The sequence below is a fragment of the Sciurus vulgaris genome, assembly GCF_902686455.1.
Source record: "Sciurus vulgaris genome assembly, chromosome: X".
Taxonomy (NCBI): Eukaryota; Metazoa; Chordata; class Mammalia; order Rodentia; family Sciuridae; genus Sciurus; species Sciurus vulgaris.
The window spans coordinates 48,534,546-48,556,926 of record NC_136471.1 but is presented as its reverse complement, the minus strand read 5'-3'; the positions used below and the strand labels follow the sequence as shown (position 1 = coordinate 48,556,926).

The 22,381-nt window shown below is 39.4% G+C and overlaps 1 pseudogene across 1 annotated transcript; it reads left to right on the top strand.

The window, feature by feature from the left end:
• Window positions 1-9,507: 9,507 nt before the first annotated feature.
• LOC306651089 (transmembrane protein 230-like) lies at window positions 9,508-9,869 on the top strand (annotated as a pseudogene). Its single transcript has one exon. The product of its transcript is annotated as a transmembrane protein 230-like (transcript).
• Window positions 9,870-22,381: the final 12,512 nt, after the last annotated feature.

Genomic DNA, 22,381 nt, shown 5'->3' with positions numbered 1-22,381 from the left:
ACTCATAATTTTCTATATTAATGCAAAATTTTTTAAAAAGTCCAACATACTTTCATGATTAATCAATCACTCAGAAGACTAAGAATAAAAGGAATATTCTCAACAGTATAAAGAGTATTTATACAAAACCCACAACTGATATTACATTCAGTGTAGAAAGACTAACTTTCCCCCCTGTATTCAGGAACACGGCAAGGATGTTTTTGTCAGTGCTATTCAACATTGCACTAGAAATTCTCTTATTTTATTCTGTGGTACAAGGGATTAAACTCTGTGGCACTCTACCACTGAGATACATACCCATCTCTTTTAATTTTTTATTTTGAGATAGGGTCTTTCTAAGTTACCAGGCTGGCCTCCAACTTGTGATCCTCCAGTCTTAGACTTCCAAGTAGCTGGGATTAAGGGTATTCACCACCACGCTCAGCTAACATTGAACTAGAAATTCTAGCTAGAGCATTTTAGCAAGGAAAAGAAATAAAAGGCATGAAAATTGTAAAAGAAAAAGTGAAAATACCTCTAAACACAAATGAAATGATCTCACATATAGCAAATCCCAAAATATAACAAAAAAGAAAATTCTGGAGATAATAAATGAATTAAGAAAAGCTTCTAGGTACAAGATCAACACGTAAAAATCAGTTATATTTCTATGAACTGGCAATACTTATTCTTAAAGGAATATAATAAAATAATTCCATTTCTAACAACATGAAAAAGAATAAAATATTTAGGAATGAATTTAATCAAGAAAGTGCATGCTTTGAACAATGAAGACAATATGGTGAAAGAAGAACTAAATAAATTTAAAGGCATCCAGTATTCATGAATTGGAAGGCTTAGTATTGTCAGGATGGCAATACTACTGATGCAATCTACAGATTCAATGCAATCTGTGTTGAAATCACATCTTTTTTAGAAATGGAAAAGTTTATCTTAAAATTCATATGAAACTGAAAAGGACTTGAATGTCAAAAGTAATCTAAAAAAGAAAAAGCTGGAAGACACAATTCTTGGTTTCAAAACTTACTACAAAACATCCACAATCAAGAGTGTAATGCTGAAATAAAGATATACGTATATAGAGATGGAACAGAACTAAATCATTAAAGAAATCCTCACATCTATGGTCAAATGATTTTCCAAAAGGATGAGATACATACAGGTGATTGCAAGTAAAACTATATTTGAATATGTTTTTTTTCTTTGCAGTGCTGGGGATTGAACCCAGGGCCTTGTGCTTGCAAGGCAAGCACTCCTACCAACTGAGCTATATCCCCAGCCCTGAATATGGTTTTTTGATTGTACTGATATCAATTTCTCAGTTTTCACATTGTGCTATAGTTGTGTGAGACAATGCCATTTGGAGAAACTAGGAGAAGGGTTTACAGTGCCTCTGCATTATTTTGGCAATTCTTATGAGTATATTATTATTTAAAAATAAAAAATTTAAATAAAACAGGAATTAGGGGGACCGAGCAGAGTACTTGGCCATGTAGGTAGGGAGTGTGAGTAGATGTGATCAGGAGCAGAATGTTGAAATATGAGTGGAATATACATTGTTGGTGGGACTGAAAATTAGTGAATCCTCTCTGGAAAGCAGTATGGAGATTTCTCAAAAAACTAAGACTGGAACCACCATATGATCCAGCTGTCCCACTCCTTGGTATACAGCCAAAACATCTAAAATCAGCATACTATAGTAACACAGCACATCAATGTTTATAACAGCATAATTCACAATAGCCAAACTATGGAACCAACTCAGGTGCCTTTCAACAGATGAACGGATAAACAAAATGTGGTATACATACACAATGGAATATTATTCAGCCATAAGGAAGTATAATATTATGGCATTTGCAAATAAATGGATGAAACTAGAGAATATCATGCTAAGTGAAATAAACCAGTCCCCAAAACTAAAGGTTGAATATTCTCTCTGATATGCAGAAGATAGCCTAAACTAAGGGGGAAAAAAGAGGGGGGAAGGGGGGATTGCATTAAAATATAAGAAATATTGGTGGACTAAGTGAAGGGGATTGAGAGGGAGGGAGAAATGGTGTGATAATGGAAGAACAGAGGAATAATTCTGACCTAACTTTCATTCGTGTGTATGTGTGTGTGTGTGTATACATATATATGTATACCACAGTGAATCTCACCATCATGTACATCTGCAAGACACTAATTTTTTAAAAGATTAAATGTAAATATAGAAAGATCAGTGTAATAGAGAAAGGGGAACAGGGGGAGGGAGGAGGGAAGGGAAAGGAAGGGGAATACTGGGGACTGAATTAGAACAAATTATCTTCCATGCTTTTTAAATTATGTCAGTATGAATCCTAGTGTTATGCATAACTAAACAGAAGCACTAAAAAGAAAGTGGGTTACCAAGAGTGTTAGTAGAAAGCAGCAGTGGCATTAGCCTAGTGTAGTGTGTCAAAGATGAGGTAAGACAGCAGTGGCTGTAATGCTATGAGTCAGACTTTGGTTCAGGGTGAAATATTTATCTCTACTCAGGACAACACTGCTAGCAGCCCTCTGCATGGTGTTGAAGTTTGAATGATGTAAGGGGGATAAATGGCTACAATACTAAATCAATTAACATAATGAGTTTTGGACAGAAACGAGGTTCAGATTGTGGTGTTCAGTTCTAAGTGACATAAGGATACTAATGAGAGTGAGGGTAAAAAGGGGGCACAGAAACTGTACATAAATTACCCTGCTCTCAACAGATCATTCATCTGTGACACAAAGGGACACATCATTTGTACTTGTTTGATGCCTCAAATTCCAAAAATAAAAAAATTCCTGAGTTGGCTAGACTGTGAAACATACTTCCTCTCCTAAGTAAACCTAGATAGATATGGAGCAAAACCTGATTAATGCTTGACTATTCCAATGTCCTCAGTGATTTGAACTCTTAAGTCCTTATCTTTCAGTAGTGAATAAGACATCCTGGTCTTCATTTCAAAAATGCATATTCAGTCATAAAGACACTCAGTTTATACTAAGTAGAAAGTCGTGGGGCTGGGGAGATAGCTCAGTCGGTAGAGTGCTTGCCTTGTAAGCACAAGGCCCTGAGTTCGATCCCCAGCACCAAAAAAAAAAAAAAAAAAAGAAAGAAAGAAAAAAAAAAAGAACTAAGTAGAAAGTCACTTATTACAAGTCCATGTGGGCAAGGTGGGGACACTTACAGGATTGCTGAAGAAGATTATTGTCTCTTTTGGCTGGAATGTTTGTGTCCCCTCCAAATTTCATGTTGATAATACCCAATGCAACAGTACTAAAGTGGTATCTTTAGGAGGTGATTAGGCCCCAAGGGCTCAGCCTTCATGGATGGAATTAGTACCTTAAGAAAAGGCTCAAGAGAACTAATTGGTTCTTCTTTTGTCCTTCCACCATTCAACTATGTAAGAGTGCAAGAAAAAGAACCTCACAAGACACCAAATGCTGGTGTCTTGATCTTGGACTTCCCAATCTCCCAAATTGTGAGAAATAAATTTTTGTTCTTTATAAACTACCCAACCTAAGGCATTTTGTTATAACAACAGAAACAGACAGGCAGAAATTGGTACTGAAAAGTGGGGTATTGCTATGACAAATTTCTGAAAGTATGGAAGTAACTTTGAAACTAGATAATGGGTAGAAGCTGAAAGAGTTTGGAGGTATGTGCAAGACAAAGCCTATATTACTATAAATGGAGCCTCCAGTGTTTTTGGTGAGGGCTCAGATAGCTATGGCTCATTTGGATCCAAGCTCCGGAGAGCACAAGTGTTAAACCTTGGCAGCATCCACATGGTATAATCATGCAGTGTACACAAGCTGCAGAGGCATGGTTATCTCATCCTAGATTTCAAGAATGTCATGGAGAGCCTAGGGACTTAGACAAAGAATTCCCACTGAAGCAGGGCTGCTGTAGAAAGACTCCACTATGGAAATGCCCAGTGGAGCCATAGGGTCAGGACTGCTGTAGAGTTTCCACTAGGGCAATGCTCAGCAGAACTGTGGGGGTCAAGAATACTTCAGAGAGTCTTCACAAGGGCAATGCCTAGTGGAGTTGTCATGGATGGGCTATCCAGCATGATCTCATACCTATGGAGTTACCAGCATGGAATCAAGCCTGGGAGAACTTCAGGTATCTGATTCCAACCCATGAAAGCTGTTCATGGGTTGGACCTGACAAAATCATGGGTACAGGCCCACCTGGAGTCAAGTGGGCCCAACCCCTACCCTGTGTGTCCAGAAAGCAGGTCATAAAATTAGTCTCAACTTCAAGATTTAATGTTTACCTTGTTGGGTTTTGGTCTTACTTGACCCGTTTTCCCTTTCTTCTCCCCTAGTTCTTCCTTATGCTTGTCCCACTATTGTATTTTGGAAGTACCTAGCTTGTTTGATTCCACAGGCTCACAGTGAGGAAAAATTTGCCTCAGGATGAATCACATCTTAAGTTTCATACATAAATTATTTAATTGATATTTAGATTATACTTTATACTTTGACTTTAAATTTGATGCTGGAATGAGTTGAGACTTTTGGGGATATTAACACTGAATAAATATATTTTATGAGAAAGACATGAATTTGGAGGAAGCCAAGTGCAGAATTCTATGGTTTGTATCTTCCAAAAGGACTGAGACACTCTCCCTTTGGCTATTCTCAATTTCAATCTCCAGGGTAATTTCTAGAGGACTTCATTAAAAAATGCTACAATTGCACAGGCTGTGCTCCTTCAGGAGCTGATGAAATGAAGCTTGGCACAAAAGCACATGTTTAATTCCAGTACTTAAACAAGCATAAAGTCAATATCAATAAGCTTCTAGAAGACAGAAATAATTTAAATTAAACCTGGTTCATCAGAGAGTAAGCTTATATTTACTAAAACGTCAAGCTACAAGTGCAGAAAATAGAAATTACAAGCATCATGTGTAATACCTAATTGGTTTTTGGTTTATTTGGCAATTCACTGATAGTAAATCACAAGAAAGAAAGCACTTTTCCTATAATGGAAAATGAGAGCATAGTGAGTGTGAGACACAGCCCAAGATGCCCAGTTCTTCCTCACCCCACCCAATACTGAGGTAATTGTCACAGCTGTTTCCAAAAAGAGGCTGGGAACAATGAAAAGTAGCCACAAAAATCTACTAATCACTCTGCAGACTCCATCAGGATGATTGCCTCTGAGCTGCTTGGGTTGCCTGCAGAACACACCTCCATGTGGCCCCCAAAACATTCCAAACATTCCATGTACTTTATGCTCCCCACTGGATCAGCTGTGCAAGTATACAATTGTGGACTGTTAGTATAATTGTGTAATGCAGTCAGCCAGCTGACTTTGCAAGATTGGGAGAAGGCACACTAACTTGAGCATTTCAGGGCACTATCCTAGGGGGAAAAAAGTGAAGATCTTAACACTAAGACTGACTTTGCAGGATTGAGAAAGGGAATCAACAAAATGACAAAGCAACCTAGGACATGGGAGAAATATTTGCAAATTATATATCTGATAAGAGGTGTCTTAGTTCATTTTGTGTTGCTATAAAAATGTGTAAAGATGGGGATTTTATAAAGAAAAGAGGTTTATCTAGCTCATGGAGTTAGAGCAAGGCATCTTCTTGGGTCTGATGGGGACCACATGGCAGATGGCATCAAAATGGCAGGAGCACATGTGGACAAGTTCAAATGGAAATAAAAGACTGGGGAGAGGTCAGGATCACTCTTTTCATAGCAACGTGCTCTAATGTGAACTAATCCACTCCTACTAGAACAGACCCACTCTCACAAGACAGCACGTGTTAGTCTAAATAATAAAATGCTGGAAGCTGGATAACTTCTAAAGAAAATAAGTTTATTTAGCTTAAAATTCGGAGGGTCAAGGGCATGGTACTAACATTGTCTTGGTTCTGGTGAGGGCCTCATGACAGATGGCATCACAAAGGTGGAAGCTTGTGAGAGAGGGAGAGGTCACATGATGAGACAGGAAGCCAGATATATACTGTGGACTTACTGGGACCCCATAAGAAGTACCTTAATCCATCCCAAGGGTATGCTTCCAATGGGTTAAGGACCTCCTACTAGGCCCCATATCTTAAAGGTCCCAACACCTCTTAACATTGAGACTGATGAGCTTCCAATGAATATGCTCTTGGGGGAGAAATGCCCAACCAAACCATAGCACAGCATTAATCTGTGCATGAGGATGGAGCCCCTATGACATAATTACCTTTTATTAGGTCCCACTTCTTAAAGTGTCTCCTACCTCAATACTCCACACTGGAAACCAAGCTTTCAGCACATGAAACTCTGGGGGACAACCATAATAATATTAATATTCAAAAAATATAAGGATCTCATATACCTCAATAGCAAATAACGATCATCATCATCATCATAATCCTATTTGTGATAACTGCCTACCCTTGAATAGACAGTTTGCCAAGAAAGACACATATATGGCCAACAGGTACATAAGAAGTTTGTTAACATCATTCATCATCGGGAAATGCAAATCAAAACCACAAGATATAACCACATACCTGTTACGTTGGTTATTAATTAAATGTCAAAAGATGACAGGTATTGGCAAGAATGTAGAAAAAGGGAACACTTATAAATTATCAGTGGGAATGTAAATTTTTGAAGCCATTATGATAAACATTATGAAGATTCCTCAAAAAACTAAAAATACCACATGCGATCCAACAATCCCACTACTAATTGTATATCCAAAGGGAATAAACTATCTATTTTGAAGAGATAGCTGCCTTCCCTTATTTATCACAGTATTATTCACAAAAGCCAAGGCATGGAATCAACTTAATTGTCCATCAACAGAAGAATGGTTAGAGAAAATGTCAAACACACACACACACACACTGAAATATTTATTCAGCTTGGGAAATGATAGAAAATGTGCTATTTGCAACAATACGTATGAAACTAGAAGACGTTATGTTAAGTGAAATCAGCTAGACACAGGAAGATAAGTACTGTATGATCCCATTTATATATGAAATTTTAAAAGTTAAACTCATAAAGTGCAGAATCATAGTTTTCAGGGTTGGGGTGAGGGGAATGGGTAGATGTTGGTTGAAGGATAAAAACTTACAGTTTTAAGAAGAATAAGGTCTGGAGGCCAGTTCTGGACATTAATATTCAGCATGGTAACTATAGATACTAATGTATCATATACTTCAAATTTTCTAAAAGTGAAGATCTTAAATATTCTCATCATCCAAAAAGCAACCATCTGAAATACTAATATGTTAATTAGCTTGTAGCAATCATTTCACATTGCATATATATAAAACATCACATCATACACGTTTAATTTATATAATTTTTATCTGTCCATTGTACTTCAAAAAGCTGAAAAACATGGTTATCTCAGCAGTTGCGAAAAGTCTATTTATTATGTGATATTTCATATTAATTAAATATCCTTAGAAAGCAGAAAGTTTTTAATATTTCTTTTTTTCAGTGAAACCACTTATATTTTTATTTTTTCCAAATAACTAACTTCATGTCAACTACAAAAATCATGAAATGAAGAACCGATCATGAAACTGCAAACCCCAAATCACTGGAATGATGAACAGTTTTCCCACTATTAAAAGTAACTAGGATATCATAAATTTATATTGAAGTATTAAACACAACATCAAAAAATAATATAGAATAGCAGAGGGCAAATTAACAGCACAAAGAGACTGAAGCATAGTTTTTAATACAGATGACATTTCTAGAAAAAAGTTTTAGGCATTAAAGAGGACACAGAGGCATGTTAGTGTTCACTGCTCTGTACAAAAATATAGTCTGAATAAATTACATTACAGGCTATACAATTAAACATCACCACTTAGTTCATGGCATATATAATAATATACAGATACATGCTAACCCATATATATCATTTATATTTCAAACACATAGATCTCTCTATATTTATGCCTTTAAAATATACACATTGAAGTTACAAAAAGCTAAATACTTATGCAAGAAATATAAATAGCCCTGCTGAGTACTTTTATGAATACTTTTATGGTGTGTTTGTGTGTGTGTGTGTGTGTGTGTGTGTGTATTATTTCTCTAAGATGAACAATGGGTTTGTAGTTAACAATTTTACTTATGCAAACATAAAGCAAACCTAAAGCTACAAATATATAATGTTAAGTGAAAACTCCACTTATGTTTATTCTAATAGATAAAAATTTCAGATAAGCAACAATTTTCCTGTTGTACTGAGCCTTGTTAGATACGAGACACTCTCAAATATTAGTGATGGTAGAAATATTTTGTAGGGTTCTTTACTGGGAAGGGGAAAATGTTATAGAAGAAATCTACTTTTCAATAAATGGCAAATATGTGTGCCTCAATCTATGGCATATTCTGTCACTGCCCAGCTTGTCATACTGACAGAGGATAAAAACTTGATTAGACTCTAGAAAATATATTGGTCTAACAGCACACTGAATCCTCCACTAGATTCAAGAAAAGTGCCTCAATAATGTGAGCACCAAAGAACTGTACTTTCATTTTTCAGGAATAAAGAGGTCTCACAATAAAGTGTGTTTGGTAGCTGAAATCCCTATTCAAATATCATATTCCTCATGCTGCTCTTACAATAGGCAATTAACAACAATACAGTCTACCCCAGATTTTACTATTTCTCAAGAAAATTCCTTCAAAATATTCTATAATACTAATACCTTTCTGCAAATTTTCCACTCATGGTTTCTTGAGATTCTTTATAGAATCTTATACTTTTATAAAGGTTTCTCTTTAGGATACATTTAATCATTTTTGTCTATCACAACAAAACCTAGTAGTAATAAACCTGGTATTTTTGCTTTGTTATTCTACTGAAAATTCACAAATATCTAGCCTTTGGGGCATTTGAATAATAGTTTTATTTGAGGGGAGTAGGGCTGTTGGTTTTGACAACCATTCTTAAGATAAGCTGAAAGCAGAACTCTGTTCTGGACAGTAAAGCAAATTATTAAATACTTTTGTTGACATCCTACTTTTAATTGATGTTGCAATACAATAGCACATAGGGACTTTTTATTTTTCCAAAGCTTATTTTTGCAAGAGGACCAAACCAGAACATACTGTTTCAGTGTTTTGTCAACAAAATAATTATTTATGACTTTTATAGAATCGTATATTTTAAGTGTGCCAGTAAGGCTAGCCATGCCATGCAGCCTGGGACCTCTAGGCCACTAGCTGTGGGCAAGTTTATCTAAAGAGGGTAGCTTGGTGAAGTGCTCTGGTAATATGTGCCTGAGGCAGGGTGGGAGCAACATGCCCTCCTTGTCAGGAGCCAGCACTCCTGCCTAAAGCAAGCACATCCTAGTTCTTGGTGTGAAGTAGCTTTGAGCAGTTTGGCTGCTTTTTAGAAACCAGCTTTGTTTGATTTTGGTCTAAATTTGCAACAGTTCTTCTCCACGCGGCAATGTCTGGAGATGAGCAGGAAAATAGTACTATAGCTATGTCAGTGTGTAAATGATGCTATCTTGTACAAACCTAGCTACTGGAATCCCCAGTAGTAAAGTAAAATATTCAAGTGTCTCCTGCACAGACAATGGCTACATTGACCTTCAGTTTAAGAAAAACCCTCCTAAGATCCCTTACAAGGCCTAGCACTTATCATTATGCTGTTTTTGATTTACACCTTTCCCATTATTTTAGGCTCTATCCTGCTGTCAGGCTACATTAGCAAAGTGGGGGCAGACCAAGTGATTCTTATCCTGATCATTGGCATTGTGGTGTTCCTGCCAGGATTTTACCATCTGTGTACAGCCTACTATACATCCAAAGGCTACAGTGTTTACTCTTATGATGTCATTCCAAACTTTGATAATTAGCACTCACCTAAGCACTGAGAAGAGCCAAAATGGGACTACCCAGCTTTAAGAGTTTGAGCAAAAACTATGACTGAAGACTGAGGAATCCTGCAGTTTGCAGATGTTTAACAAAAAAATGGCCAGCGTTTATGGACCCATTCCAAGAATGTTCACTGAGCTTAATTAGCTGAGCAGGACATGATGTTTTTCATCTCCTGTCCCTGGCGAAAGCTCAACAAGTTTTACCATGTGAGTGTGTATCACGGAAGAATAGAAATGCTAATTGGGAATGCAGAAAATTTTGCTGTAAAGTGTTACCACTACTTCCCTCTTTACAGTGAGCATTTCTTTTAAATAGTCTTAATTGTCAATTTGTTTTTGTACCAAATGGAAGAGTGTGGTATGTCTAATTTCTTATTACTACATAATTTATTTTTAAAATATCAAAAGATCTTAACCCCTGCTCTTAACTCTACTTTCATGTTCTGGTGGGAGATCTCAGCAAAATCAAACATTGGTGTGGTCCATCTGTAATATTTTTCACTTGGTTTCTTAGTGCCATGAACAAGGAAATTTTTTAATCCTTTTTTAATCCACAGAGCAAGTTTTCAAAGTGTAATACTTCAATAACCAATCCTTGGTCAGTTCTGATCTGGTTTCCCAATAGGATGGCCTGAATATAATTTGGGTCATCCTATCCTTTGTAGATTAACATGTTCTGTGTAGCATGCCTTTAAAGACTGGGTTTTTGGCTGTTCCATAATGAAAAATGAAGATAAGTGGTTACTAAAAAGGAAAAAATTGTGTATTTTGTATAAAAATAAGTTCATAATTCAATTTCTAAATTTGTATATAAAACTTCTAAATTGTATATTAAACAGTATTAACACAAGCTTGCAATGAGAGATTAGTTGCAAACTTATTTCTTAGCATTGATATTTCCTTCCCTCGAAGTAGTTGGTACTTGTTATGGTTTGGATGTGAGGTATCTTCCAAAAGCTTACATGTGATACAGTGTGAGAGAGTTCAAAGAGAAAATGATCTGGTTATGAGAGCCTTAACCCAAAGGTGAATTAATCACCTGATGTGATTAATTGAGAGGTAATAATTGAAGGCATTTGGGTGATTGAGAGTATGGATTTGGGGTATATATTTGTATATGGCAAGTGGAGATCTATCTCTCTGCTCTCTGATCACCATGGGAGCTGCTTCCTTCTGCCCCACTCTTCTGCCATGATGTTCTGCCTCACCTTGAGCCCCAAGGAAGGGAGCTAGTCTTCTATGGAGTAAGAAACTGTGAGCCCTCAAATAAATTTTTCCTCCTCTACAATTGTTCTGGTCAGATATTATAGTTACAGCAGTGAAAAAGCTGACTAAAACAGTACTGAAAGCTGGGTCCTTGTCCCAAATGCCAATCCAATAACAAGGACATGGTTTTGAGAAAAAGGAAAAAGAAGTTTTATTGCTTCACTGGCAAAAGAGAAAAACAGGGACCCCTGTTTCAGAGGCTGTGGTTCTCTCCATCAAGGGAAGCAGGGTTTTTTTAAAGAGGTGATTTGAAGGCTACATTCAACATGTTCTCTCCTAGAATTTTAAGTCACTTCCTAGTTTGGGTGATGGTCATTTCTGAGATATTTGGGTGCCATCCCCAAAGTCTGAATTACTTAGTTCCTGTGGTGAGTGTGTGGTGAAGGACAGATAACTCTACCTAAGATGGGGAAGAAAGGTAATCTTATTTTCCCCAAGATTAGGGACGGGGAGAGATTAGGGAGGAGGAAGGAGAGGGGAAGAGAAAGAAAGTGGTCCTTTCAAAAATATTCTCAGTGGCAGCACCAAATGCTATATTCAAAACATCAAGTGGACCATTGTTACATTTCCCCACTGTAAATTTCTACATCCCATTTTTATGGGAAACAGGCAAGGACATCTCCAAGCTGCTTCCTGTTGAGAGAGGGCAAAGTTGCAGGAAGTGATCCAAAGTCCTTGTTCTATATCAGGTGGGGCATGGACAGTTAAGTGTATTCAGCATCATGGCAGTACAGAGGTTCACATTGGCAGCTAGACAAGGCATATGTAGGACAGGGATCAGATAAGATGACAGTAAACAAGACAGCAAAGAACTACTTTTTTGTTAACAATCAGCATAAAAACAGTTAGTATTTCAGCCAGTCTGAAAACTGTGAAGACAGTAACCCATAATCATGCCAGTGAAAAACAGATCAAGTTTATATATGTAGGAATTTGTGAAGATTTGTACGTCTATGAGATTACACTCAAACTGACTCAGAACAAACCTGTGACTCTAGAATTCTTTGTGATCATTATTATTAGGCACTCCCACACAAGAACCCTTCTTTATAGACTTCAGCTTTGCTTACTTTTGGTAGGGTTGATGAAAGTGCACATCTTAAGTTACATTAAAAATACATTTCCTTCCTTTTAAGTGCCCATATAGGACTCTGCTTTGGCTGTACTCTCCTGTCAGGTGTTTAAGACCTAGTTCGTCAAAACAGACCTTGTTCCTACCCACTGTTAAGAGACAACTGAGGTTCCTCGGAGATCACTCTAGGGAACATGTGTGAAGTGTCTTGGCTCCTTTAGTTTTCCTCTACAAGTAATGCCATCTGCCAGGATGGGTCAGAGTCTTGCTGACCATACATGGCTTTCCTTGGGAGTATCAGGGACATTGCCTCCTCCCAATGACCTCCACTTTAGGGTCCTCTAAATACCTCTAATCTGCAGATCCAGTGACTCACTGGAGTTGCAGGACCCAGAGAGGGATCCCATCATTCTCTGGGTCTTGGCTAACCTTAGAGGGCAAGGGCCAAAATATTGACTGCTCTTTCCTTGGCCCTTCATTGACTTTGGTCTCTAAGTTTTGGGTTTTAAATATCCAGCAGGCCAGTTTTACCAGTCTTAAAGTGGTTACAACTTCAATATCTATAATTTTACAGTTACTCTTTTCTTTTAATTGGGGTCAGTATTAGTACCAGAAGTCAGCATTAATATTCTATCTGTTCTATAGGTGATGGCTTATTGTCTCAAATTAATTAAGGATGTTCTGCTAGAAGTAATACTTCTGCAAAACACTAACAGGCAACAGTTATAAAGTTTTACAAGGAAAATACAAAATGAACACTAATGTGTCTTCGATGTCTATTTAACCTCTATAAATACCCATATATTTATCAACTCAATTACATACAAGTTTTATGTTCTTTTAAAACTCTTTTACAAACCTAAATACCTTTTTTCAATTTACCCAAACTTTGACTTAAGTTTTATATTATATCCCCTGTTTACTTTGAGATCACAGTAATCTTTATAACAACCACCGAAAAAAATCTATCTTTTTAACACAACTTAATTCTAGCCTACTTCAGAGTCATCCTAACATGGAGAAGGACAAGAGGCAGAGCCTTAACTCAGTGAGGCTGGCCTATTAGCAATTTTAAAAAGTGTTTTGTTTCTGAATCTCATCTTTACCCTTTTAAAAAATATCATGTATCAGTTTTCATGTATCATTTTTGAGTCTATCTGAATATCAATTAATGATACAATATTACATTCACAACATAATCAAACAAAACTATAAGAGCTCTTAATTTCCCTTTTGTGGAAAAGGTGGCAGAATATTTTCATGGTCCACATTGTCAACCTTTGAACAAATCAGTCTCCCCCTATTGCCTTCCAAAAATACATTTAAATTCCCATTCAGTGTAAAGGAACACTAAATTTTATGTATAACTGACAACAGGCTATGACAGGAGCCCTCTTCAAATAAAGTCTAGGTGGCATAGCTAGCGCTATACTAATCATGTGCACTTGCATTCCCTAGACAAAGAGAAGCGACATAGCATTGTCTGGGCATATGTGCAACTCTGCCCATACTCTGGGCACATACACAACCCTGCTGACCCCTCCCCTCTGTGTACCTGCACAGCTCTGCCATAACTTCCTTATGAATTTATAGTATAGAAAAACCCACAAAAAAATGTATTTTTCTATATAGGGGAAACAAAGGGACTAGTATGTACTGAGGAGGGAGAGAGGAGCATAAGGCAAAGCCCCAGTGCATTCACAGGCTCAGTCTTTGGATGTAATTCCCCTAAGTTCTGTGCTGGCATAAAATAAACACTGCTGCCTGTTGAACACCCCAGTGCCCTGTCTCTCTGTATATGAATCCTGCAACATTTCTAGAGAGTTCATGTCTAGCATTCAGAGGCAATGATAACACCTCCTTTGTCACCAGGGTACAGGTTCTAGGATTCCAGGGGAGGTGACCTCACCTGGCACCAGAGGACTGATTGATCTGTAGTGGACTAACCCTCCTGGTGTGCCAGCATAAAGACCCCAAGAACACAAGGGAACCCAGTTGGGCTGCAGGAACCAGCTCAAGCAGCTCTGCCTGTTGGACAGGTAGAAACCTAGGTTCAAGAGGTAGACCTGCCCTAAATCAGCAGAAGGAGAGCCTGATCCACTCTCAGAGTGGCCCCACCAGTCTTGATTGCACTAGACGAAGCCACAACTCTAAGGTGCTGGGTGGAAGGTTGGAGACTGGGTGCAAGTCAGTGGCAATTGGATGACGCAGGCTAAGCCCAGAGGAGTGAGTATGGATCCGAGTTTCTCTGGTGATCCTCACACAGCTTATGGCAGTGCCAGGCTCTCCACAATGTCTTTGAGCCTGGTCCAGGTTAGGGGTTTATACCAACGTGCCAATGATAAGAGGTGCCTGAAACATCCCCAATAGGGGAGTGGCCAGAGATGGTTGAAGTGATTGTACACTCTTCTTCCTCTTCCCCTTCCTTCTGTGTGTGACTGTTGTCTTTTAGGTGGAGGAAATGTGTTACAGAGTAAGTGTATACCCCTAGAGTGTATGGTAAGTAATTTTAAAAAGGGATATTCTAGAGACCATGGGGTTAAGTTGACTCCTAGAAAACTCTAGATCTTTTGTGAAATAGATTGCCCCTCATTCGGAGTAGGCTGGCTCACCAAGGGGTCCCTAGACAAAGAGCTAGTTAGCAAAGTACTTAGGGTCATTATAGGGGACATTGGGAACATTGACCAGTTTCCTTATATTGGTTGCTAGCAAGACCTGGTCCTCTCTTGGCCATGTCATCTAAAGGCTTGTCTGGAAGAGATCTGCAAATTTATGATGGCCCTGGTGATGGCTCCCTCAAAATGCTGATTAGAACCCAAGAAGCCCATTCTATCTGAGGAGATTCCCTGACCTTATGCACCCCCGAATCCCTTGCTACTGCCTGCAGTTCCTGCACCTACTGAAGCCAGAACCCTGCCAAAGGCTGCTCACCCCCTAAGACCACTCCTCCCATGAAGCCACCCCAAATGGCCCTGACATTAGCCACCCTGGAGCCACCAGTTTTAACCCTGTATACTTTGGGTGGGAAGTGTCAGGAGGACCCTGCTGGCAGTCCCCCTCCCAATAGATGCCAAGGTGCTTTGCAGATGCCATTGAAAGAAACTTAGGGGCCCATCAACTATGATCAAGATGGTCAGGTGCAAGGGGGACAACGCACCTTTACCACGGATCTCCTGAATTGGAGAAACCACACCTGTTCCTTCACTGACAAGCCTCAGACTGTGACTGATTTAATGCAATCCATCATTCAGATCTACAAGCCCACTTGAACTAATTGCTGCCAGCTACTCCTGACTCAGTTTAACACTGAAGTATGTCACCAAATTACCTAGGCTGTATTAAAGTGGCTGGACAAACACGCCCTGGCTGTAACTGTGAATGTCCAGGCTTATGCCCAGAGTCAATTCCCTGAGAAAAATCTCCAGTAGGGTCACAACAATGACCTGGGATTTCAGATGCTTGAGCATTATTGAGAGGTGGTGTTGGGCAGCATGAAAGAAGGAAATGAAAAGGCTGTGAACATGAGCAAGACCTCAGAGGTGCTCCAGTGACCAGAAGAGAGACTAAGTCAATTCTACTAGAGGCTATGGGAAGCATTCCATCTTTATACCCACTTCAGCCCAGAAGCAGCTGAAAACCAGTGGATAGTTAATTCGGCTTTTGTCAGGTCAAGGAAGACATCCAGTATAAACTGAAGAAGTGCAAGGGCTTTGCTGGAATGAATGTGAGCCATTGGAAGTTGCAACGAAAGTATTTGTCAACCAAAACCAAGAAGCCTGGTGTGAGGCAGACTAGAGAATGAAGAGGAAGGTAGATCTGCTTGCTGCCACCCTAGTGGAACAGTCACACCCCTGGAGAGGTATCCTGTCAGGCTGGAGCTGAAGCCAAAGAAGGAGATGACAAGTAGGACCACCTTGCTCAGAGGGGAGATTAAGGTGGAACCAATGTGCTTGCTGCTATTAAGGTCACTGGAAGAACAAGTGACCCCAACAGTCAGAGGCCCAGTCCCTGGAAGAAGAGGGAGGGGCCAAGTGATTCAAGGACAGTACCAACCACCACAGAAACTGTATGTAAGTCCTGGAGGGTAATTTTGTTGGATTGACCACCATGGGAAACTATGAAGAAGACTAGGACTAATTGGGTTCCATTTTGTTAGGTCCCCAGGAGCCTATGGTCTGAATGACTGTGTGGGGCTGGCCCATGAGCTTCATGGTTGATACTGGTGCAAAACATTTCATGGTGACCCAACCCCTCTTGCAGAGACAAGCCACTATTTGGGGAGCTACAGGTAGCCAAGCTCATTACCCCTTCTTTCTGCCCTGACAATAAAATTTAGACAGCCATGAAGTTATTCATGAATTCCTATACCTCCTGGACTATCCTGTGGCTCCAATGGGTCAGGACCTACTGGGAAAACTATAGGCCCAGATAATTTTCAACTATTGTGGTCAGGCTGCCCTGACCCTAGGAAAGCCAGAAGAAAAAATTCTGATGTTCACAGTCCCCCAAGGAGAAGAGCATCACCTGTAGAGGTGTCTTGTCCAAAGTCCACAACAGGGACCTGAGCTTCCATTCAAGGTGCCTGGGGGCATGTGCTGAGGACAGTCCTCCTGGATGGGCCCAAAACATACCCCCAACAATAGTAGAATTAAAGCCAAGGACTGCACCTGCCCACCAAAGCAATATTTCATTCCTCACAAGGCACATATTGGGATACAGAGGTACCTGGAAAGGCTTCTCAAGTATGGAATCCTCCAACCTTGCCTGTCAGCCTGGAGCATGCCTCTCCTGCCAGTCCAGAACCAGGTATTATGGTTTGAATATGAGGTGTCCCCCGCTCCCCAAGCTCACATGTGAGACAATGCCAGAAGTTTTAGAGGAGATATGATTGGGTTGTGAGAGTCTTAACCTAGTCAGTGAATTAATCCTTAATGGAATAAACTTAGTGGTAACTGGAGGCAGGTGGGGTGTGGCTAGAGGAAGTGGTTAATTGGAGGCATGACCATGGGGTATATGTTTTGTATCTGGAAAGTGGAGTCTCTCTCGCTCTCTCTCTGCTTGCTGATAAATGTAATGTGAGGTGCTTCCCTCTGCCACTCTCTCCTGCCATGATGTTCAGCTTCACCTTGAGACCCTAGGAATGGAGCCAGCCTTCTATGTATTAAGACTCCTGAAACTGTGAGCCTTCAAATAAACCTTTCCTCCTTTACAGTTGTTCTGGTTGGGTCTTTTAGTCACAGCAGCGAAATAGCTGATTAAAACACCAGGAACAGATGATTATTGTCCAGTTCAAGAATTAAGAGCAGTAAATCAAGCCATAACTCCTATAATCTTTTGAGCCTCATCTCCACTGAATCTGCCTTCTTCACATGTCTGAACCTCAAGGGTTCCTTCTTCTCTATTCACCTGGCTCCTCTAAGTCAACCAATCTTCATCTTCCAATAAGAAAATCCCTGAGAAAGGGGATGAATTCCAGCTGACATGGACTAGACTGCCTCAAGGATTCAAATATTCTCCAGCCATTTTCAGCACCATGTTAGCCTCTGACTTAAAGCCTTCCCAGTGGACCAACATAGCTGTACACTGGTTGAGTGCATAAACAACCTGGCCAGACAGATGCAGGAGGATTGTATAGAAGGGACATGGCAACTCTTCACACTCCTATGGAAGCTGCCTGAAAAGTTTCAAGGAAAAAGGCACAAATCTGTCAAGAAAAAGTCAAATACCTCAGCTTTCATCTATCCAGGACCAATGTCAACTCAGCCCAAAGAGAAAGCAGGCCATCTGCTCAATTCCATTTCTGTCAACCTGATGCCAGTTTCAAGAATTCCTTGGAGGTGGTAGATTTCTGTAGATTCTGGATACCTAACTTTTCTATCTTAACAAAACATCTTTATGAGTCCACAAAGCAGGGAGTGCAAGAACATTTGTCATAGGAAACAGCCCAACAAAAAGTCCTTTGAGGAAATCAAGTGTGCTCTCATCAACATGCTAGGCTTGGGACTCCCCGATGTGTCCAAGCCTTTATTTATTTATTTATTTATTTGCACTGCTGGAGATTGAACCCAGGGTCTTGTGCTTGACAGACAAGCACTCTACCAACTGAGCTACATCCCCAGCCCAAGCCTTTATTCTTCTATGTACATGAGTATACTGGTGTTGCAGTGGGAGTGCTGATCTAGATGTCAGGGTCAAGGCATCCTCCAGTGGCATACCTCTCCAAGCAACTTGACTCTGTTGCTCAAGGCTAGCCACTCTGCCTATGAGCACTTGCAGCCATGGCTGTCCCATGCACCTGTGCAGTTTTACCCCAACTTCCTTACAAATTTGTAGTATAGAAAAATCCGTGAAAATGTATATTTCCATATAGTGGAAACAAAGGGACTAGTATGTAGTGGAGAAGGAGAGAAGGGCACTAGTAGGGGTATATAAGGCAAAGCCCCACTACAATGAAGGGGCTTGACCTTTGGATATAATTCCACCGAGTTCTGTGCTGGCACAAAATAAACACTGCTTCCTATTGAAGGCCCTGGTGTCCTGTCTCTCTGAACAAGAATGGTGCAATAGGGTACCTTTATCCAGTTAGGAAACATTAAATTACATAAATAAATGCCAACCAAATTTGTCATTTTGATATAAATCTGAAGGAGACTATTGCTACAGTTTTAGTTTGGAGAACACTAACTTGGAAAAGAGCTCTCCTAAACTTTACATTTAACTTTTAAATTTAGAGTAAAATTTAAAATCCATAGTAATCACAGGTCTGCATGGGTTAGCAGTACTAGGAAAACTCAAAGGATAGCCTTAAATCTCTTATACATCTAGGAAGCAGTGTTAATGATCAGAAATAGACTTAATCAAAGCAAATAGATATGAAACAGGTCTTCAAATGACAGTGTGATCCTTCTATGTTAGATACAATGTATAAAAGGGAGCACTTATCAGTTACCTTGCCAGTAAACCTAGATAGAGAAATTTCCATTTTTTAATTTTTTATATAACAATTAGACAAGGCCCATATATAGTTCTCAGATGTATACATATATCTAGTTACATATTTGGGGTGTCAACTATATTGTTATAACCTAAAATAACAGTTGTTTATTTAACCCATTACAAAGTAATCATTTAGAAGACTTTAAAGCAGGTACGAACCTTAATTCCTTTAAGACTTAGTTTACCTAAGTAATAAAACTTAACAGAGTCACGAAAATTATCTCGATAGATAAGAGTAGATCAATGTTTCAAGTTTTTCTTCATACATTAGAATTTGAATAACTTTGTGATAATTATAGCCAATTTAATCACATACACAAACTTCTTGAGATTTACCTTCCACAAACCTTCTGAACTTAGACATTTGCAACTTCTTTACATCCTTAATTTTGTCCTCTTTCGTCTTGGACTTTAGCACAAGAATATTACTTTACCAGACAAAATACTTTCTCATCCAGAAACATTTTCTTTACCTTGTAATTTTCCATACAAAAAATATTTCCATACCTATAACTTTCTTACATCTTTTTTCTAGTTTCAGACCCTTTTTAAATTCATTCTGAAACAATGCTTATGAATGTTATCTGTGCATTTAATTTACAAAACAAATTTTATGGATAATCTAGCATATACAAAAACTGTGCCTTAATCATTTTTCTCCCAGATTCCACTTAAGGGGTTGGAGCGCAGGGTATTTTTGAGCCTGACCTGTCTCCTTTATCATTATCACAATGCCATCAACTTTAAGGGAGTTACCCACTGTCAACTGTACCCAGGGTTTCTTCTAGGGGCTTTTTTGTAAGTAAGCATATTGATATTCAATAGAGGAGTCCCTTTCCACTCTTTTCTTTAGGCTTCCTTGAAGATCCCTTTATAGAGGCTGTCAACAAAGCACAGGTTGGCCCTAGTTCCTGTTTTTTTTCTGGGTGCAGTTGTTTATCCTGCCAGTCTCCCCATGCATTTAGTTTGATGGGAAACTGCTATAGCAGGAATTACTTTGCCCCAGTGATGGATATCCCCTGGTCAAGTGGGGTGTTCTGATAGAACTTAAAAGAGGAGATTATTCCTGTCCCCAGGTCATAAACTAACAGTATTGGAAACTACTGTCATGTTCTTTGTGGCTAGTAGACCCCACCCACCATGGGCAAAAGGGTCTGGAAGGCAAGGCAGAGGCCAGGTTCCCCTTGTCCATTTTTCTACAGCCCAGGAAGCTTTCCTGGGATTTTTTTTCCAGTCCAGGGCTGGTGTCCTTGATCCACAGTGAGATGATCTGCAGTCACTGGAGCAACACTGAAAAACAGTGCTGGGACTGCCAACACTGAGTTGAAAGGATTTACATATTTTTAAACACTTTATTCTGTTGTCCTATCCTTGCACACCAGAGGCAGTGCCTTCTTACACCTTCAACTTGACTGTTCAGATTCTTTATCTTACAATTGCATAAATGCCTATACATACAGAATTTCCATGTACTTTATCTCTGACAGAACAACTCCAACTATGAGATTGAATAATAACCCAGAAAAAACATTCAGAAGGCCAGATTGTGTTTACAGAAAAGCATCTTACTCTTAGACAGAATTTTAACTATAGATGGCCCATTCAGTCACAATTTTCTTCCTGAGAGGCAACTAGTAATATCAACGTAGAATGGCCCATGCCTTAAAGGGACAGTGTCAGACACAAAAAAACGAAACACAGAGACAGACCACCAGAAAGAATCCCCCAAACCATGGCCAACACATGGGAGCCTTTAAAACAGACAGACCTGCACATATTGAATTTCTTCCACTTACTTTACCTCTGACAGACCAACTCCAAGTGAAATATTCTACAAAAAAGAAACACAGAAACAGACAACCATAGAGGATCCCTAAAACCATGACTGACAGAGAGGAGCCTTTAAAACAGACTATCAAGATCTTTCACAAGAGACTACCTATAGGATCAACATAGCATTTGTCCATGTCTTAAAAGGGGCAATAACAGATACAAACAAAAACACAGATGATCAGAGGGAATTCCCAAACCCAAGGCCAACAAACAGATGAGAACCTAGAACAGACCGGAAGGGAGCAAATATCCTAAATTCTCACATGTCACTTAATCATGCTCCACATATACCAGTGGCACCACATATGCCCTACACAGAGGGACCAGATGTCCCCACAGAGGAATCAGATGTGTGGAATCAAGAGTCATGGTGTGGACACCAAGGGACTTACTAGATGACCAAGTTTGTCATGACTTTCCTGAATTCCATTTCCCTTTTCTCAAAGAGGACCAAGATGGAGCAACCTATACTGTTCAGGGAGAGAAGGTGAGAGTTCGCCAAAATAAAAGGAGCTTTGGCAGTTGTGAGATGCTCCCTCATTCCCTCCCTTTACTCACCGAAATAGTTTCTGTTTCAACCTGAGGTAAAATCACCCATCTCCTAACTCTTGCAGTTGGATCTCAATAAGTTCACCAGCACCTTGCATCCTCAGCATGGAAGTGTGGTTCCTTCAAGAATCAGGCCTTCCCAAGAAAGCTGGAGTGGAGGCAGCTCTTGGGTGCTATCTGGGGTGCCAAAATTTCTTACTGAAAGTTGGGTCCTCGTCTCTATGCCAATCCAATAATGAGGACACAGTTTTGAGATAATGGAAAAAGCAGTTTTATTGCTTTGCTATTAAAGAAGCACAGGGGACTCCTGTCCCAGAGACAGTTGTTCTCTCCATCAAGGGAAGCATGGGATTTTTAAAGAGGTGATTGAAAGGCTACATTCTGCATGTTTTATGCTGGAATTTTAATTCACTTGTTAATTTGGGTGACAGTCATATCAGATATTCTGGTGCCATCCTCAAAGTCTGAATTACTTAGTTCCTGTGATGAGTATGTGGTGAAGGACAGATAAATCTACCTAGGATGGGGAAGAAAGATAATCTTGTTCCCCTGAAACAGAGAGGGAGGGAAAAAGAAAGATCAATAACATATCTGTTTTAAAAATAACTTGCAGTGGCAGACCAGCAAGGACTATATTCAAAAGCATAAAGTGAACCATGGTTACAAGACATGGGTTTGAGAAAAAGGGGAGAAAATGGTATATTGGTTTGATAGCAAAGTAGAAGCACAGAGGGCTCCTGTCACAGAGGCTTTGATTCTGCCCATCAGGGAGAAC